Source organism: Siphateles boraxobius, unplaced genomic scaffold, assembly GCF_051911475.1.
Source record: "Siphateles boraxobius isolate OS27281-9 unplaced genomic scaffold, OSU_SipBor_1 12, whole genome shotgun sequence".
In the NCBI taxonomy this organism is placed as follows: domain Eukaryota; kingdom Metazoa; phylum Chordata; class Actinopteri; order Cypriniformes; family Leuciscidae; genus Siphateles; species Siphateles boraxobius.
In genome coordinates, this window is record NW_027508722.1 from 4,788,027 (window position 1) to 4,807,058 (window position 19,032).

A 19,032-nucleotide genomic window follows, 5' to 3' on the forward strand; every position below is an offset into this window, starting at 1 on the left:
GAGCTCCTTCAAGGCATGAAGAACTTCAACTGATTTAACTATGGAGAAGTGAGACACAAAAAGAAAAAAATTGGCGAAAATGGCCCAGGGAAGGCATTCTCACAAGGTAGTGTGGCCGAGCTTTGATTAGGTAATTCGATTAGGCTTTGATTAGGTAATTCAGTTGTGTTTGATTAGAGATGGAATTGCAATCTGCAGGGAGGGGGGCCTCCAAGAGTGTAACTGCGTCCCCCCTCTACTTAGTAGGCATTTCCACCTGTCGAGGAGCTCCTTCAAGGCATGAAGAATTTCAACTGATTTAACTATGGAGAAGTGAGACACTAAAAGAAAAAATTGGCGAAAATGGCCCACGGAAAGCATTCTTACAAGGTAGTGTGGCCGAGCGGTCTAAGGCGCTGGATTAAGGCTCCAGTCTCTTCGGGGGCGTGGGTTCAAATCCCACCGCTGCCAAGTCTGCATTTTAGAAGGCACCTGTGAAAAGACTGGAGAAGTGACACTGCTTGCTCCCAGTCTCTTCAAAACTCAGCCGTTTTTGCTTTCCTTGGCCGAACTCGGCGGGCTTCAGAGCCTATGTTGGGTGTGGACGATGAAGGTCCACACCCAACAATTTCTCTATTTCTGAAATTTAATGGCCAGAAAATGGCCCACTAGAGTGGCCAAGACGGGGTAGCGTGACCGAGGGGTCTAAGGCGCTGGATTTAGGCTCCAGTCTTTTCGGGGGCGTGGGTTCAATTTCCACTGCTGCCAGCAGATGTTTTAATGAGGGCCAGACACCTAAAGTGTGCTCTGAAAAGGTGCAAAAGCAGCTGAAAATATGCATCCTCTTGAATCAGAGACAACAATAACTTGCAATTATTATAATGACACTTCCAAAATGAATTTAAATATAATAATAATGTATAGCACACAGGGGTGCCCAGTCCTGCTCTGTGCAGGACAGTGGATCAGCAGGACTGAGAGTTGTTGGTGAACTGACAGCTACCTCTTGATTTTGAGTTTAACTGCGACACATCTGGCTGCCATTTTGGAGTAGCCAAGCCGGAGTAGCGTTGCCGAGGGGTCTAAGGCGCTGGATTTAGGCTCCAGGCTCCAGTCTCTTCGGGGGCGTGGGTCCGAATCCCACTGCTGCCAGCAGAGGTTTTAATGAGGGCCAGACACCTAAAGTGTGCTCTGAAAAGGTGCAAAAGCAGCTGAAAATATGCACCCTCTTGAATCAGAGACAACAATAACTTGCAATTATTATAATGACACTTCCAAAATGAATTTAAATATAATAATAATGTATAGCAGGACAGTCGATCGGCAGGACTGAGAGTGTTGGTGATATTTCTGAAATTTCAGAAATAGAGAAATTGTTGGGTGTGGACCTTCATCGTCAGGCTCTGAAGCCCGCCGAGTTCGCCCAAGGAAAGCAAAAGCAGCTGAAAATATGCATCCTCTTGAATCAGAGACAACAATAACTTGCAATTATTATAATGACACTTCCAAAATGAATTTAAATATAATAATAATGTATAGCACACAGGGGTGCCCAATCCTGCTCTGTGCAGGACAGTGGATCAGCAGGACTGAGAGTTGTTGGTGAACTGACAGCTACCTCTTGATTTTGAGTTTAAATGCGACACATCTGGCTGCCATTTTGGAGTAGCCAAGCCGGAGTAGTGTTGCCGAGGGGTCTAAGGCGCTGGATTTAGGCTCCAGGCTCCAGTCTCTTCGGGGGCGTGGGTCCGAATCCCACTGCTGCCAGCAGAGGTTTTAATGAGGGCCAGACACCTAAAGTGTGCTCTGAAAAGGTGCAAAAGCAGCTGAAAATATGCACCCTCTTGAATCAGAGACAACAATAACTTGCAATTATTATAATGACACTTCCAAAATGAATTTAAATATAATAATAATGTATAGCAGGACAGTCGATCGGCAGGACTGAGAGTGTTGGTGAACTGACAGCTACCTCTTGATTTTGAGTTTAACTGCGACACATCTGGCTGCCATTTTGGAGTATGGCCCAAAGGCTTTGATCAGGTAATTCAGTTGTGTTTGATTAGAGATGGAATTGCAATCTGCAGGGAGGGGGGCCTCCAAGAGTGTAACTGCGTCCCCCCTCTACTTAGTAGGCATTTCCACCTGTCGAGGAGCTCCTTCAAGGCATGAAGAATTTCAACTGATTTAACTATGGAGAAGTGAGACACAAAAAGAAAAAATTGGCGAAAATGGCCCACGGAAGGCATTCTCACAAGGTAGCGTGGCCGAGCTTTGATTAGGTAATTCGATTAGGCTTTGATTAGGTAATTCAGTTGTGTTTGAATAGAGATGGAATTGCAATCTTCAGGGAGGGGGGCCTCCAAGAGTGTAACTGCGTCCCCCCTCTACTTAGTAGGCATTTCCACCTGTCGAGGAGCTCCTTCAAGGCATGAAGAACTTCAACTGATTTAACTACGGAGAAGTGAGACACTAAAAGAAAAAATTGGCGAAAATGGCCCACAGAAAGCATTCTCACAAGGTAGCGTGGCCGAGCGCTCTAAGGCGCTGGATTAAGGCTCCAGTCTCTTCGGGGACATGAGTTCAAATCTCACCGCTGCCAAGTGTCAATTTTAGAAGGCAATTGTGAAAAGACTGGAGAAGTGACACTGCTTGCTCCCAGTCTCTTCAAAACTCAGCCGTTTTTGCTTTCCTTGGCCGAACTCGGCGGGCTTCAGAGCCTGACGATGAAGGTCCACACCCAACAATTTCTCTATTTCTGAAATTTAATGGGCAGAAAATGGCCCACTACAGTAACCAAGCCGGGGTAGCATGGCCGAGGGGTCTAAGGCGCTGGATTTAGGCTCCAGTCTCTTCGGGGGCGTGGGTTCAAATCCCACTGCTGCCAGCAGAGGTTTTAATGAGGGCCAGACACCTAAAGTGTTTTCTGAAAAGGTGCAAAAGCAGCTGAAAATATGCACCCTCTAAAATCAGAGACAACAATAACTTGCAATTATTATAATGACACTTCCTAAATGAATTTAAATATAATAATAATGTATAGCACACAGGGGTGCCCAATCCTGCTCTGTGCAGGACAGTCGATCGGCAGGACTGAGAGTTTTTGGTGAACTGACAGCTACCTCTTGATTTTGAGTTTAACTGCGACACATCTGGCTGCCATTTTGGAGTATGGCCCAAATGCTTTGATTAGGTAATTCAGTTGTGTTTGATTAGAGATGGAATTGCAATCAACAGGGAGGGATGCCTCCAAGAGTGTAACTGCATCCCCCCTCTACTTAGTAGGCCTTTCCACCTTTCGAGGAGCTCCTTCAAGGCATGAAGAATTTCAACAGATTTAACTATGGAGAAGTGAGACAGTAAAAGAAAAAATTGGCGAAAATGGCCCACAGAAGGCATTCTCACAAGGTAGCGTGGCCGAGCGCTCTAAGGCGCTGGATTAAGGCTCCAGTCTCTTCGGGGACATGAGTTCAAATCTCACCGCTGCCAAGTGTCAATTTTAGAAGGCAATTGTGAAAAGACTGGAGAAGTGACACTGCTTGCTCCCAGTCTCTTCAAAACTCAGCCGTTTTTGCTTTCCTTGGCCGAACTCGGCGGGCTTCAGAGCCTGACGATGAAGGTCCACACCCAACAATTTCTCTATTTCTGAAATTTAATGGGCAGAAAATGGCCCACTACAGTAACCAAGCCGGGGTAGCATGGCCGAGGGGTCTAAGGCGCTGGATTTAGGCTCCAGTCTCTTCGGGGGCGTGGGTTCAAATCCCACTGCTGCCAGCAGAGGTTTTAATGAGGGCCAGACACCTAAAGTGTGTTCTGAAAAGGTGCAAAAGCAGCTGAAAATATGCACCCTCTAAAATCAGAGACAACAATAACTTGCAATTATTATAATGACACTTCCTAAATGAATTTAAATATAATAATAATGTATAGCACACAGGGGTGCCCAATCCTGCTCTGTGCAGGACAGTCGATCGGCAGGACTGAGAGTTTTTGGTGAACTGACAGCTACCTCTTGATTTTGAGTTTAACTGCGACACATCTGGCTGCCATTTTGGAGTATGGCCCAAATGCTTTGATTAGGTAATTCAGTTGTGTTTGATTAGAGATGGAATTGCAATCAACAGGGAGGGATGCCTCCAAGAGTGTAACTGCATCCCCCCTCTACTTAGTAGGCCTTTCCACCTTTCGAGGAGCTCCTTCAAGGCATGAAGAATTTCAACAGATTTAACTATGGAGAAGTGAGACAGTAAAAGAAAAAATTGGCGAAAATGGCCCACGGAAAGCGTTCTCACAAGGTAGCGTGGCCGAGCGGTCTAAGGCGCTGGATTAAGGCTCCAGTCTCTTTGGGGGCGTGTGTTCAAATCCCACCGCTGTGAAGTCTGCATTTTAGAAGGCAATTGTGAAAAGACTGGAGAAGTGACACTGCATGCTCCCAGTCTCTTCAAAACTCAGCCGTTTTTGCTTTCCTTGGCCGAACTCGGCGGGCTTCAGAGCCTATGTTGGGTGTGGACGATGAAGGTCCACACCCAACAATTTCTCTATTTCTGAAATTTAATGGGCAGAAAATGGCCCACTAGAGTGGCCAAGCCGGGGTAGCGTGACCGAGAGGTCTAAGGCGCTGGATTTAGGCTCCAGTCTTTTCGGGGGCGTGGGTTCAATTCCCACTGCTGCCAGCAGAGGTTTTAATGAGGGCTAGACACCTAAAGTGTGCTCTGAAAAGGTGAAAAAGCAGCTGAAAATATGCATCCTCTTCAATCAGAGACAACAATAACTTGCAATTATTATAATGACACTTCCAAAATGAATTTAAATATAATAATAATGTATAGCACACAGGGGTGCCCAATCCTGCTCTGTGCAGGACAGTGGATCAGCAGGACTGAGAGTTGTTGGTGATCTGACAGCTACCTTTTGATTTTGAGTTTAACTGCGACACATCTGGCTGCCATTTTGGAGTAGCCAAGCCGGGGTAGCGTTGCCGAGGGGTCTAAGGCGCTGGATTTAGGCTCCAGGCTCCAGTCTCTTCGGGGGCGTGGGTCCGAATCCCACTGCTGCCAGCAGAGGTTTTAATGAGGGCCAGACACCTAAAGTGTGCTCTGAAAAGGTGCAAAAGCAGCTGAAAATATACATCCTCTTGAATCAGAGACAACAATAACTTGCAATTATTATAATGACACTTCCAAAATGAATTTAAATATAATAATAATGTATAGCAGGACAGTCGATCGGCAGGACTGAGAGTTTTTGGTGAACTGACAGCTACCTCTTGATTTTGAGTTTAACTGCGACACATCTGGCTGCCATTTTGGAGTATGGCCCAAATGCTTTGATTAGGTAATTCAGTTGTGTTTGATTAGAGATGGAATTGCAATCTTCAGGGAGGGGGGCCTCCAAGAGTGTAACTGCGTCCCCCCTCTACTTAGTAGGCATTTCCACCTGTCGAGGAGCTCCTTCAAGGCATGAAGAACTTCAACTGATTTAACTATGGAGAAGTGAGACACAAAAAGAAAAAATTGGCGAAAATGGCCCAGGGAAGGCATTCTCACAAGGTAGCGTGGCCGAGCTTTGATTAGGTAATTCGATTAGGCTTTGATTAGGTAATTCAGTTGTGTTTGATTAGAGATGGAATTGCAATCTGCAGGGAGGGGGGCCTCCAAGAGTGTAACTGCGTCCCCCCTCTACTTAGTAGGCATTTCCACCTGTCGAGGAGCTCCTTCAAGGCATGAAGAATTTCAACTGATTTAACTATGGAGAAGTGAGACACTAAAAGAAAAAATTGGCGAAAATGGCCCACGGAAAGCATTCTTACAAGGTAGCGTGGCCGAGCGGTCTAAGGCGCTGGAATAAGGCTCCAGTCTCTTCGGGGGCGTGGGTTCAAATCCCACCGCTGCCAAGTCTGCATTTTAGAAGGCACCTGTGAAAAGACTGGAGAAGTGACACTGCTTGCTCCCAGTCTCTTCAAAACTCAGCCGTTTTTCCCTTCCTTGGCCGAACTCGGCGGGCTTCAGAGCCTGACGATGAAGGTCCACACCCAACAATTTCTCTATTTCTGAAATTTAATGGCCAGAAAATGGCCCACTAGAGTAGCCAAGCCGGGGTAGCGTGGCCGAGGGGTCTAAGGCGCTGGATTTAGACTCCAGTCTCTTTGGGGGCGTGGGTTCGAATCCCACCGCTGCCAGCAGAAGTTTTAATGAGGGCCAGACACCTAAAGTGTCCCCTGAAAAGGTGCGAAAGCAGCTGAAAATATGCACCCTCCTGAATCAGAGACAACGATAACTTGCAATTATTATAATGACACTTCCAAAATGAATTTAAATATAATAATAATGTATAGCACACAGGGGTCCCCAATCCTGCTTTGTGCAGGACAGTCCATCGGCAGGACTGGGCACCCCTTGTCAATGGAGTTTGCAAATTTGACTCATTGAGAGTTTATGGTGAACTGACAGCTACCTCTTGATTTTGAGTTTAACTGCGACACATCTGGCTGCCATTTTGGAGTATGGCCCAAAGGCTTTGATCAGGTAATTCAGTTGTGTTTGATTAGAGATGGAATTGCAATCTGCAGGGAGGGGGGCCTCCAAGAGTGTAACTGCGTCCCCCCTCTACTTAGTAGGCATTTCCACCTGTCGAGGAGCTCCTTCAAGGCATGAAGAATTTCAACTGATTTAACTATGGAGAAGTGAGACACAAAAAGAAAAAATTGGCGAAAATGGCCCACGGAAGGCATTCTCACAAGGTAGCGTGGCCGAGCTTTGATTAGGTAATTCGATTAGGCTTTGATTAGGTAATTCAGTTGTGTTTGATTAGAGATGGAATTGCAATCTTCATGGAGGGGGGCCTCCAAGAGTGTAACTGCGTCCCCCCTCTACTTAGTAGGCATTTCCACCTGTCGAGGAGCTCCTTCAAGGCATGAAGAACTTCAACTTATTTAACTATGGAGAAGTGAGAAACAAAAAGAAAAAATTGGCGAAAATGGCCCAGGGAAGGCATTCTCACAAGGTAGCGTGGCCGAGCTTTGATTAGGTAATTCGATTAGGCTTTGATTAGGTAATTCAGTTGTGTTTGATTAGAGATGGAATTGCAATCTGCAGGGAGGGGGGCCTCCAAGAGTGTAACTGCGTCCCCCCTCTACTTAGTAGGCATTTCCACCTGTCGAGGAGCTCCTTCAAGGCATGAAGAATTTCAACTGATTTAACTATGGAGAAGTGAGACACTAAAAGAAAAAATTGGCGAAAATGGCCCACGGAAAGCATTCTTACAAGGTAGCGTGGCCGAGCAGTCTAAGGCGCTGGATTAAGGCTCCAGTCTCTTCGGGGGCGTGGGTTCAAATCCCACCGCTGCCAAGTCTGCATTTTAGAAGGCACCTGTGAAAAGACTGGAGAAGTGACACTGCTTGCTCCCAGTCTCTTCAAAACTCAGCCGTTTTTGCTTTCCTTGGGCGAACTCGGCGGGCTTCAGAGCCTGACGATGAAGGTCCACACCCAACAATTTCTCTATTTCTGAAATTTAATGGCCAGAAAATGGCCCACTAGAGTGGCCAAGCCGGGGTAGCGTGACCGAGGGGTCTAAGGCGCTGGATTTAGGCTCCAGTCTTTTCGGGGGCGTGGGTTCAATTTCCACTGCTGCCAGCAGATGTTTTAATGAGGGCCAGACACCTAAAGTGTGCTCTGAAAAGGTGCAAAAGCAGCTGAAAATATGCATCCTCTTGAATCAGAGACAACAATAACTTGCAATTATTATAATGACACTTCCAAAATGAATTTAAATATAATAATAATGTATAGCACACAGGGGTGCCCAGTCCTGCTCTGTGCAGGACAGTGGATCAGCAGGACTGAGAGTTGTTGGTGAACTGACAGCTACCTCTTGATTTTGAGTTTAACTGCGACACATCTGGCTGCCATTTTGGAGTAGCCAAGCCGGAGTAGCGTTGCCGAGGGGTCTAAGGCGCTGGATTTAGGCTCCAGGCTCCAGTCTCTTCGGGGGCGTGGGTCCGAATCCCACTGCTGCCAGCAGAGGTTTTAATGAGGGCCAGACACCTAAAGTGTGCTCTGAAAAGGTGCAAAAGCAGCTGAAAATATGCACCCTCTTGAATCAGAGACAACAATAACTTGCAATTATTATAATGACACTTCCAAAATGAATTTAAATATAATAATAATGTATAGCAGGACAGTCGATCGGCAGGACTGAGAGTGTTGGTGATATTTCTGAAATTTCAGAAATAGAGAAATTGTTGGGTGTGGACCTTAATCGTCAGGCTCTGAAGCCCGCCGAGTTCGCCCAAGGAAAGCAAAAGCAGCTGAAAATATGCATCCTCTTGAATCAGAGACAACAATAACTTGCAATTATTATAATGACACTTCCAAAATGAATTTAAATATAATAATAATGTATAGCACACAGGGGTGCCCAATCCTGCTCTGTGCAGGACAGTGGATCAGCAGGACTGAGAGTTGTTGGTGAACTGACAGCTACCTCTTGATTTTGAGTTTAAATGCGACACATCTGGCTGCCATTTTGGAGTAGCCAAGCCGGAGTAGTGTTGCCGAGGGGTCTAAGGCGCTGGATTTAGGCTCCAGGCTCCAGTCTCTTCGGGGGCGTGGGTCCGAATCCCACTGCTGCCAGCAGAGGTTTTAATGAGGGCCAGACACCTAAAGTGTGCTCTGAAAAGGTGCAAAAGCAGCTGAAAATATGCACCCTCTTGAATCAGAGACAACAATAACTTGCAATTATTATAATGACACTTCCAAAATGAATTTAAATATAATAATAATGTATAGCAGGACAGTCGATCGGCAGGACTGAGAGTGTTGGTGAACTGACAGCTACCTCTTGATTTTGAGTTTAACTGCGACACATCTGGCTGCCATTTTGGAGTATGGCCCAAAGGCTTTGATCAGGTAATTCAGTTGTGTTTGATTAGAGATGGAATTGCAATCTGCAGGGAGGGGGGCCTCCAAGAGTGTAACTGCGTCCCCCCTCTACTTAGTAGGCATTTCCACCTGTCGAGGAGCTCCTTCAAGGCATGAAGAATTTCAACTGATTTAACTATGGAGAAGTGAGACACAAAAAGAAAAAATTGGCGAAAATGGCCCACGGAAGGCATTCTCACAAGGTAGCGTGGCCGAGCTTTGATTAGGTAATTCGATTAGGCTTTGATTAGGCAATTCAGTTGTGTTTGATTAGAGATGGAATTGCAATCTTCAGGGAGGGGGGCCTCCAAGAGTGTAACTGCGTCCCCCCTCTACTTAGTAGGCCTTTCCACCTGTCGAGGAGCTCCTTCAAGGAATGAAGAACATTAACTGATTTAACTATGGAGAAGTGAGACACAAAAAGAAAAAAATTGGCGAAAATGGCCCAGGGAAGGCATTCTCACAAGGTAGTGTGGCCGAGCTTTGATTAGGTAATTCGATTAGGCTTTGATTAGGTAATTCAGTTGTGTTTGATTAGAGATGGAATTGCAATCTGTAGGGAGGGGGGCCTCCAAGAGTGTAACTGCGTCCCCCCTCTACTTAGTAGGCATTTCCACCTGTCGAGGAGCTCCTTCAAGGCATGAAGAATTTCAACTGATTTAACTATGGAGAAGTGAGACACTAAAAGAAAAAATTGGCGAAAATGGCCCACGGAAAGCACTCTTACAAGGTAGCGTGGCTGAGCGGTCTAAGGCGCTGGATTAAGGCTCCAGTCTCTTCGGGGGCGTGGGTTCAAATCCCACCGCTGCCAAGTCTGCATTTTAGAAGGCACCTGTGAAAAGACTGGAGAAGTGACACTGCTTGCTCCTAGTCTCTTCAAAACTCAGCCGTTTTTGCTTTCCTTGGCCGAACTCGGCGGGCTTCAGAGCCTATGTTGGGTGTGGACGATGAAGGTCCACATCCAACAATTTCTCTATTTCTGAAATTTAATGGGCAGAAAATGGCCCACTAGAGTGGCCAAGCCGGGGTAGCGTGACCGAGAGGTCTAAGGCGCTGGATTTAGGCTCCAGTCTTTTCGGGGGCGTGGGTTCAAATCCCACTGCTGCCAGCAGAGGTTTTAATGAGGGCCAGACACCTAAAGTGTGTTCTGAAAAGGTGCAAAAGCTGCTGAAAATATGCACCCTCTTGAATCAGAGACAACAATAATTTGCAATTATTATAATGACACTTCCTAAATGAATTTAAATATAATAATAATGTATAGCAGGACAGTCGATCGGCAGGACTGAGAGTTTTTGGTGAACTGACAGCTACCTCTTGATTTTGAGTTTAACTGCGACACATCTGGCTGCCATTTTGGAGTATGGCCCAAATGCTTTGATTAGGTAATTCAGTTGTGTTTGATTAGAGATGGAATTGCAATCTGCAGGGAGGGGGGCCTCCAAGAGTGCAACTGCATCCCCCCTCTACTTAGTAGGCCTTTCCACCTGTCGAGGAGCTCCTTCAAAGCATGAAGAATTTCAACTGATTTAACTACGGAGAAGTGAGACACTAAAAGAAAAAATTGGCGAAAATGGCCCACAGAAGGCATTCTCACAAGGTAGCGTGGCCGAGCGCTCTAAGGCGCTGGATTAAGGCTCCAGTCTCTTCGGGGACGTGAGTTCAAATCCCACCGCTGCCAAGTGTTCATTTTAGAAGGCAATTGTGAAAAGACTGGAGAAGTGACACTGCTTGCTCCCAGTCTCTTCAAAACTCAGCCGTTTTTGTTTTCCTTGGCCGAAGTCGGCAGGCTTCAGAGCCTGACGATGAAGGTCCACACCCGACAATTTCTCTATATCTGAAATTTAATGGGCAGAAAATGGCCCACTAGAGTAAGCAAGCCAGGGTAGCATGGCCGTGGGGTCTAAGGCGCTGGATTTAGGCTCCAGTCTCTTTGGGGGCGTGGGCTCAAAACCCACTGCTGCCAGCAGAGATTTTAATGAGGGCCAGACACCTAAAGTGTGTTCTGAAAAGGTGCAAAAGCAGCTGAAAATATGCACCCTCTAAAATCAGAGACAACAATAACTTGCAATTATTATAATGACACTTCCTAAATGAATTTAAATATAATAATAATGTATAGCACACAGGGGTGCCCAATCCTGCTCCGTGCAGGACAGTCGATCGGCAGGACTGAGAGTTTTTGGTGAACTGACAGCTACCTCTTGATTTTGAGTTTAACTGCGACACATCTGGCTGCCATTTTGGAGTATGGCCCAAATGCTTTGATTAGGTAATTCAGTAGTGTTTGATTAGAGATGGAATTGCAATCAGCAGGGAGGGATGCCTCCAAGAGTGTAACTGCATCCCCCCTCTACTTAGTAGGCCTTTCCACCTTTCGAGGAGCTCCTTCAAGGCATGAAGAATTTCAACAGATTTAACTATGGAGAAGTGAGACACTAAAAGAAAAAATTGGCGAAAATGGCCCACGGAAGGCATTCTCACAAGGTAGCGTGGCCGAGCGCTCTAAGGCGCTGGATTAAGGCTCCAGTCTCTTCGGGGACATGAGTTCAAATCTCACCGCTGCCAAGTGTCAATTTTAGAAGGCAATTGTGAAAAGACTGGAGAAGTGACACTGCTTGCTCCCAGTCTCTTCAAAACTCAGCCGTTTTTGCTTTCCTTGGCCGAACTCGGCGGGCTTCAGAGCCTGACGATGAAGGTCCACACCTAACAATTTCTCTATTTCTGAAATTTAATGGGCAGAAAATGGCCCACTACAGTAACCAAGCCGGGGTAGCATGGCCGAGGGGTCTAAGGCGCTGGATTTAGGCTCCAGTCTCTTCGGGGGCGTGGGTTCAAATCCCACTGCTGCCAGCAGAGGTTTTAATGAGGGCCAGACACCTAAAGTGTGTTCTGAAAAGGTGCAAAAGCAGCTGAAAATATGCACAGAGTTTTTGGTGAACTGACAGCTACTGTCGTTGCTAATTGCCTGTCTCTGGTCCTGATCAGTAGTTTTTCAGAGTCTAGTAGGAGTTAGTCTTCAAAAAGTTTTCAGAGTCGAAGTTCCAGGTCTCAGAAGAAGAACTTTATTGAGCAATTCAACAAAGTGAGATGGTCAGCTGAATCATCTGATCTTACAGTGGTTGAAACATAGATTTTATACATCTTTCTTATCGCCAGTGTCCAATTAGTGTTTGTACCGTTATCTCTTACACATTGCTCCTCCTTGGTATCACGCCACCATTAAGATCACATGCTCCGAGGCCTTATTTCTATTGGTGGCGGAGTATCACATGTATAGTTTTTTTTAAAAATATTACATCATATATGTTTTTTAGTACTTTCCTGTACCTTGCACCAACGTCATCTATGCATTAAAGGTACTTTTCCAACTCTACATTGCCTTATGGCTAGGGTGACCAGATTTCTCAGAGTGGAATACGGGACAGACACAGAACCCACAGACCCACAACACCTACTGCACACATACAAGTATTTACACTTAATAATATTGTTAGCTATGTAAAAAAATAAATGTAGACTTACATAAAATTGCAGATCAGTGGGAACAAGATGGTTCAACAGCATCATTCACTGTTGCTGTTTTGTATTTTTCACTGGAACCAATTTTTGCCAGTGTGCGCTTGTCTTTTAAGAGTTTATCATAAAATGCGGAGCAGTCCAGTCCGAAATTAATTAGTACGAAAAGCATTGCCTTCATTGTTGTTACACTCAGTCGAGATTTTTCATCCGTCCATGATGCATTCATTAACGAGAACACACGCTCCACCGGTGCAGATGTACCAGGCAGGCATAAAACAAACTCCACAGCCAAAGATAAGACTCCAAAGTTGAGTGACTTGCTCCCCATCTCACTAAACACGTCTGTCCATCTATCAGACACAGCCACCTTGTTTTTGTTCCACTCAGTGATGTGACAAGTGACAATGTTTTTAGCACAGGCCCACTCATCAAAGAGCATGGTTTCGTCAACTGATGTGAGAGCAGGTATTCTTGAGTAGAACTTGCTGAGGCTGCTCTGAATGTCTCTCCATTCTGGAACACTTCTCAGTAGGACCCACTCTAGTTCTCTTGTATTCTCCAGTGAGCATCTCCAATTGTCAAGGTAATCCACTGATGCTGAGTAAAAGCTTCTCACTGCACAATAAAAATCATCAGCTTTTATGTCACCAGCTTCAACAAGGGTGTCTAACTGTGTTTTGATGTCAGAGGGAATGAATGATTCCTCCAGCCTGGCCTGCAAGACATTTCTCAGATCATAAATGTGCAAAGCCACTTCTGTGGCAGATATATTTTCTTGCTCTACTGTCGCCAGTGCACGATGGAAAGCTGCAGTTTGCTTAAGTGCAAATCCAAGCCAAAGTTTTGTGCAAGGGCTGCTGAATGTGTCTTTTAGAAACTTTGGCCACTTTTCTTGAGAAAGAAAGTATGCACGTAGACCATCAAAAAGGTGCAGAATTCGTTCAAGAGCTGGACCAAGAGAGAGGAAACGTATGCTACCATGCTGCAGTAATTTTTGATAGTCCAGCTGTACAAAGTCACAAAACTCCTTGAGCTCCCTTACGCGCACTGTATAGATATGAAAGTATTTGTATACCTTCACAGCAAAACACTCCAAATCAATTGGTAAGCAATCCACTGCTGTTTGCAGGGTATTGTGGATGATGTGTGCATTACAGCCAATGCCCAGAATATCCCTTCCTAGCTGCATTTGCAGCTTTCTCCAGATATTGCCTTTACCAGCTCTTTTAACACCACCAAAGTTTGTGTTAGTGTTATCAGCACAAAGTGCAACTATTTTCTGATCAAGGCCATGTTTTTCAATGACATGGGAAATGTAGGCAGTTTGCAAATCAGATGTCTCACCTGGCAGAGATGAAAATTCAATTATCTTGACCTTTACACCCTCTAGTGGCCTGAAGTATCGCACAAGCACAGGAAACAATTTAATGTCTTTGTGGTTGGATGCATCCACAGTTAATGTGACACAGGAGCACTTGTCCAAACTATGCTGAACTTCTTCCTCTGACAAAGGACCAAGAACGTTGCATATTATAGCCTCAGATTTAGTGCGAGCAGAAGAAAATTTCGGATCATACAATTTCTTGATCAATTTTGCAGTGCAGTCAGCTGACCGAAAACTATGGCCATGAATAACAGAATGGTATGCAAAAAGTCCTTCACTTGCATGCACTTTATCAGATTCGCAACTTTGCTTCACAAAAAATTTGCTGACACTTGGAGTAGCACACTTACTTTTAGCAGCGTCCATGTGCTTTTTTGTGTGCATATGCTGCGTAATGTCGGCTCGGCCTCCGTGAGCAATGGAAAAGCGAGCCCCGCAAATGTCGCATCTTAATTTACTTGCCTCTGATAGTGACTCTCTTTTGAGAAATTTAAACTCTTTTTGAAGATCCTCATTAAATGTACATGTACGCTTCTTTGACATCTTTGCACCTGAGTCAAGCTTATCCGTTTGCTCTCGTCTCGTATACACTTAACTGTGACGTCGGATTCCGCCTTCACTAAATGCAAGTTGATTGAGTGAATTGTGATTGGATGGAATTGTCCTTCTGCCTTCTCTTATTGGATGGAAAAATGTTTTCTCTATGAGGAAAATATATGAGGTGATTTGTTAGTTTTATTATTAGGCTATTTCGAAGAGTACTCGCGCTATCACTCAGGAAAAAATAAAATAAAATAAAAAACCTAAAATATATATTAACGATGAAATACGGGACAAAACATGATTTTTTCATAATAAGTCGGGACACTAAAATTAGAGTTGAAATACGGGACTGTCCCGGGAAAAACGGGACGTCTGGTCACCCTATCTATGGCCTACTGTTGCTCAGCATTACAGCATTCAGACTTGAGCATCAGATAGAGGAGGGGTAACAGAATTCTCCAACACATCCCCCCTTTGGGACTAACTCTAGTCCCACCTTCAATTTTCCCAGGATGTATCTCCATGAGCAGGTCTCTTTCATATCCTACCAATATGATCAATTTAGACCATCCAGTCATTCTACCAATAGACCTGTTATCACAGAGGTACACCCTGGAGGAAGAGTGAGACCAAACATCTCCACCCCCATTTGTCTGGAGTGGAGTAAAAGATCTCGCCTTCCTGTCAAACCATCATTCTCTATATGGACAAAGCAGCTTCAAACATTCAGTGTATTCATCATACAGTGTATAGTCTCGAAGTTACAATTGTCCCACGATGCCAGAGGAACCATGCAGGCGCTTCCTGGTGGCCCGTGGCGCTATCTGGGTTGCTACACCGTTGCCAGAGGTGCCCTGGCAGTGCCTAGGGCGCTATCTGGTGTTGGAGCAGACAGCGGGTTTTTAAACCACCAGTTGAGTCTGCCCTTTGTTGAAACAACAGTAGATGACCACGCTTGCAAATAATTCCTCTTTTACATCTTATATACAACAGTTCCAGTAGTCTAAATGCACACAATGTCAAGGCTTCTACGTTTTGTTACTGTAATATGCCCATATATGTAAAAAGGTGGATAAAGTGATCTAAAAATAACAAAAACACTCTCATTTCTTTTGCATACAATTACATCACCTCATATCACGGGTAATGTTCTGTTTTAAACCTTCTATTTCCCTTCAGTCTTGCATTAAAATTTGTGACAGCAGTGTGATTATATAAAAACATATCTTAACATGATTATAAGTATAGGATATACAGGACGGGGGCCCTTAAAATAAATGCATAACTGCCAATCTTACTAACTCCCTACTCTACCCATGCATGTTCTAACAAGCTTCCTATTTTTACCCCCAAAAAGAAAGACAGAGTTTTCTAACACCCTCTCTTGTCAAAAAACAAAGTCAAAAACCTTATAACAAAATTAACAGGTACCCCCAGTCCTTTTACCTTTTTTCATTAGAACTCATCTAACTCATCCAGGCCTGGTCCAATAGGATAGACTCCTGAGTTGCATCCAATGTCAACTCTGTCTCGGTTAACCGACACATTGATCATCTGCTTGGCTCGGGTCATTGACTGAGCAGCTGCAGTGGCCAACATGGATCTGAGAAAAGGTATAACGCAACAGAACAGCAGAAGAGCAACAACAACAACCACAACTATTATTATCCCCACCTTAATCAGCCACTCTTTCCAGGCTCCAAACAAAGAATCAAACCAGTATCCAATATTTCTGTCCCTTCCCGCATTTTCAGCAGCCTCTTGTCTTAGCGCCTTCAGTTTCTTCATAGCCCTAGTGAAAGTTCCATCGGGGGCTGTGTTATTAGGAATAAAGGTGCAGCAGTCAGTCCCAAACATTACACATACTCCTCCTTTATCTGCCAATAACCAATTCAGGGCTTGCCTATTTTGCCATGTCATTTTGCTGGTGGCTTTTAATTGTTGGCCTAGCGCCTCAAGTGCATCATCCGTATAATTAATAAATCTTTGCTGATTGTAGTATATGTAATTTATACATTCAGTATTCTTATTAACAGGTACCCATAGAAGAAATGATTCAAACCCTGACTTTATTTCATCCCTAGCCTTAAATTCATGTGGTATTCCTCTAGGCTGTCCAATTGCATCAATTTTAACATTGGGATCTGGGGTATAAGCTCTCTTAGCTCTGTGCTTATGTCTACTCAACTTTTCTATCGTTTCTTCCTCATTGAGATCCCAGTTTACAATTCCTATTCCTTGAGCTAGCCTCACCCTGGCACAGAGTCCTTTCCAATCAACTAGGGTGGCTCTTAGTCGTTTACCCCCACATAGCCAAAAGAAATCAGCTACTGCTTCAGTTTGATTTTCAAGTGGTCCAATCAGGGGAAAGGATAAGGTAGCATTCTCGCAGTTTTCATGAGCACCTGTTACAGACATGTTTTTATTTATTGTTGCTGTGGCATATATTGAGCTAGAGGATTTATATACGTTTGTCTCGTTGTACATCTCATAATCCAGGTGCCAAATTATAGCACATTTACCTTGAAAGGTTCCTACATTTCGATAGCCCATAGTTTTGTTAAAACATTCATACTCCAATGTTTTATCCAGAATGTAATTTTGTGGGGTCTCCTAATTGGCTTTATCTATTCTTACGTCAAGCTCCTTGCATGCACTTCCCCAACCCTCCTGGTTATAAAATCTTTGATAATAGTGGTTCCCTAACATGGCCAGGCACTCAGCTGGACAGTATGGAATTACATGTCCAGTTCTGTTACAATATTGTGAATTAAATCTGGCACACTGCATGTAGTCATATTGGTTTGGTACTATTCTTAACTTCTTCAAAGGTGAGGGTGAGCATAATACACATGTGCCTTGTTTTACCTGTCTTACAGTATACACTGCCCATTTATACCATTCATTATGATAGGCATCATCCAACAGTTTTTCTTTTTGTAGTTCTACTTCCAAATCAACTTCAGTTTGGGTATAATCTTCATGAATAGTCATAGCTTTCTGCAGGGATCTTTTTACATTATGTCTGCGTGCTTTGTTACCTTGTGTTGGTTGAGTCAGGTTAGGGTGACTTATCCCACTCAAAGCTTGAGAGGTCTGGTAATTCAGTGTCTGGGGGATTAATTTCTGGGAGGTCAATGTCTGGGAAGTCATTTTCTGGGAGGTCGATTCCTGGGATGCCGATGTCTTGGAGGTTGAGTGTGACAAAGTTGTATGGTTCATCAGCAGAGGGTCCTTCTCCAGGGGATTGTTCGCCTGGAGGCATTGTGTCTGGGGAAGCTGCTGCATGAGGTATATGACCAGAAAGACCAATACTAGGAGCTCTCTCACCTTCAGGCTCCAGGTCCTCTGAAGGCAGTCCATCATTCCGCTCCGGCATTTCATCCCTTGGCTCAGCGTGTTCAGTCTCCCTAGAATGAGGTTCATCAATGTTAATATCTTCACTTTCAGTTCCCTGCTCTTCTGGGGCATCTTGAGCTATCTCCTCTTGACTCCCTTCCTGACTATCTATTTCCTCCTCTTGCCTTCTAGGTCTCAGCCTTGGGACTCGGGTGCAATGATTCAAATGATACCAGGTTGTGCTGCCCTCTACCTGTACTGCTGTGGGGGTTGCTCTTACTACAGTATAAGGTCCTTCTCTTCGTGGCTCATTCCACCTTCTCCTAAAGACTCTTAGGTATACCTGGTCTCCAGGTACCACCAGACAGGGAACTTCTTCCTCTTCTCTGGGTCCCCTGTTTTGTTCCTGTGAATGAGTAGCTTCATGTATAGCAGTCAATTGTCTCATATATGTCCTTAATTCCAATTGTAACTGTTCTAACGGTGGCCCGTCATAAGGTCCTCTCAAATGAGGCACAGGCATTGGTCTCCCAGTCAACATTTCATGGGGGGTCAGATTAGTGATCCTGTTGGTTTGCATTCGATAGCTCATCAGTGCGAGTGGCAACGCATCTACCCAATTAAGCTTAGTGTCCGCACAAATTTTGTTGATTTTGGCCTTAATAGTCCCATTGACCCGTTCCACAAGTCCCTGTGACTCAGGGTGGTAGACACACCCCAGTCTCTGCTTGATCCTCAACTGTTCTATTACTGCCTTTACCGTTCTTTGAATAAAAGCAGACCCATTGTCTGAACTGATCTGGGATGGGATACCAAATCTTGGTATGACCTCTCTCGTCAGAAATTTTATCACTGTCTGTGCTCCTTGCTCTGCTGATGGTTCTGCTTCCACCCATCTACTGAATCTGTCTATAATGACCAACATGTACCTTTTTCCTCTTACTGCTTTTATCATGTCCACATTACTAGATGCTTAAAGGGTCCTTCTGGAACTGGAATAGAGCCTATTGGAGTTGTTGTTCCTTTTCTTAAATTGTTCTGTGCGCAAATTTCACATTCACTCAGAAATTCATCTACCCTTGTTTGTAAGTATGGGGACCAGAATCCTTGTCTTTTTATCTTTCTCATAATCTCCCCCCTTCCACAGTGGTCAAAACTGTGGGCGTCAGGTATAAGAATATTAAGCAGTGGGGTGGGAGCTATCATAAAACCTTCATGAGACCTCCAGATATTATTAGCATCTCTAGTCGCCCCCCTTTGTTGCCATAAGTGTATTTCAGGTGGTGTAGCTCTGGACTGCATTTGGGCAATACTTTCTATAGTAGGGAGGGGCTGGATCAAAACGGA

At 44.7% G+C, this 19,032-nt stretch overlaps 11 non-coding genes across 11 annotated transcripts; all 11 read left to right on the forward strand.

The window, feature by feature from the left end:
* Positions 1-368: 368 nt before the first annotated feature.
* On the forward strand, positions 369-450 carry trnal-aag (transfer RNA leucine (anticodon AAG)). The gene has a single exon. It is a non-coding gene; the product is annotated as a tRNA-Leu (tRNA).
* A 2,334-nt stretch (positions 451-2,784) lies between these two features.
* On the forward strand, positions 2,785-2,866 carry trnal-uag (transfer RNA leucine (anticodon UAG)). Its single transcript has one exon. It is a non-coding gene; the product is annotated as a tRNA-Leu (tRNA).
* An 805-nt stretch (positions 2,867-3,671) lies between these two features.
* trnal-uag (transfer RNA leucine (anticodon UAG)) lies at positions 3,672-3,753 on the forward strand. Its single transcript has one exon. It is a non-coding gene; the product is annotated as a tRNA-Leu (tRNA).
* Positions 3,754-4,570: 817 nt separating this feature from the next.
* On the forward strand, positions 4,571-4,652 carry trnal-uag (transfer RNA leucine (anticodon UAG)). Its single transcript has one exon. It is a non-coding gene; the product is annotated as a tRNA-Leu (tRNA).
* A 1,138-nt stretch (positions 4,653-5,790) lies between these two features.
* Positions 5,791-5,872, forward strand: trnal-aag (transfer RNA leucine (anticodon AAG)). The gene has a single exon. It is a non-coding gene; the product is annotated as a tRNA-Leu (tRNA).
* A 203-nt stretch (positions 5,873-6,075) lies between these two features.
* On the forward strand, positions 6,076-6,157 carry trnal-uag (transfer RNA leucine (anticodon UAG)). The gene has a single exon. It is a non-coding gene; the product is annotated as a tRNA-Leu (tRNA).
* A 1,086-nt stretch (positions 6,158-7,243) lies between these two features.
* trnal-aag (transfer RNA leucine (anticodon AAG)) lies at positions 7,244-7,325 on the forward strand. Its single transcript has one exon. It is a non-coding gene; the product is annotated as a tRNA-Leu (tRNA).
* Positions 7,326-9,626: 2,301 nt separating this feature from the next.
* On the forward strand, positions 9,627-9,708 carry trnal-aag (transfer RNA leucine (anticodon AAG)). The gene has a single exon. It is a non-coding gene; the product is annotated as a tRNA-Leu (tRNA).
* A 215-nt stretch (positions 9,709-9,923) lies between these two features.
* On the forward strand, positions 9,924-10,005 carry trnal-uag (transfer RNA leucine (anticodon UAG)). The gene has a single exon. It is a non-coding gene; the product is annotated as a tRNA-Leu (tRNA).
* Positions 10,006-10,496: 491 nt separating this feature from the next.
* On the forward strand, positions 10,497-10,578 carry trnal-aag (transfer RNA leucine (anticodon AAG)). The gene has a single exon. It is a non-coding gene; the product is annotated as a tRNA-Leu (tRNA).
* A 1,090-nt stretch (positions 10,579-11,668) lies between these two features.
* trnal-uag (transfer RNA leucine (anticodon UAG)) lies at positions 11,669-11,750 on the forward strand. Its single transcript has one exon. It is a non-coding gene; the product is annotated as a tRNA-Leu (tRNA).
* Positions 11,751-19,032: the final 7,282 nt, after the last annotated feature.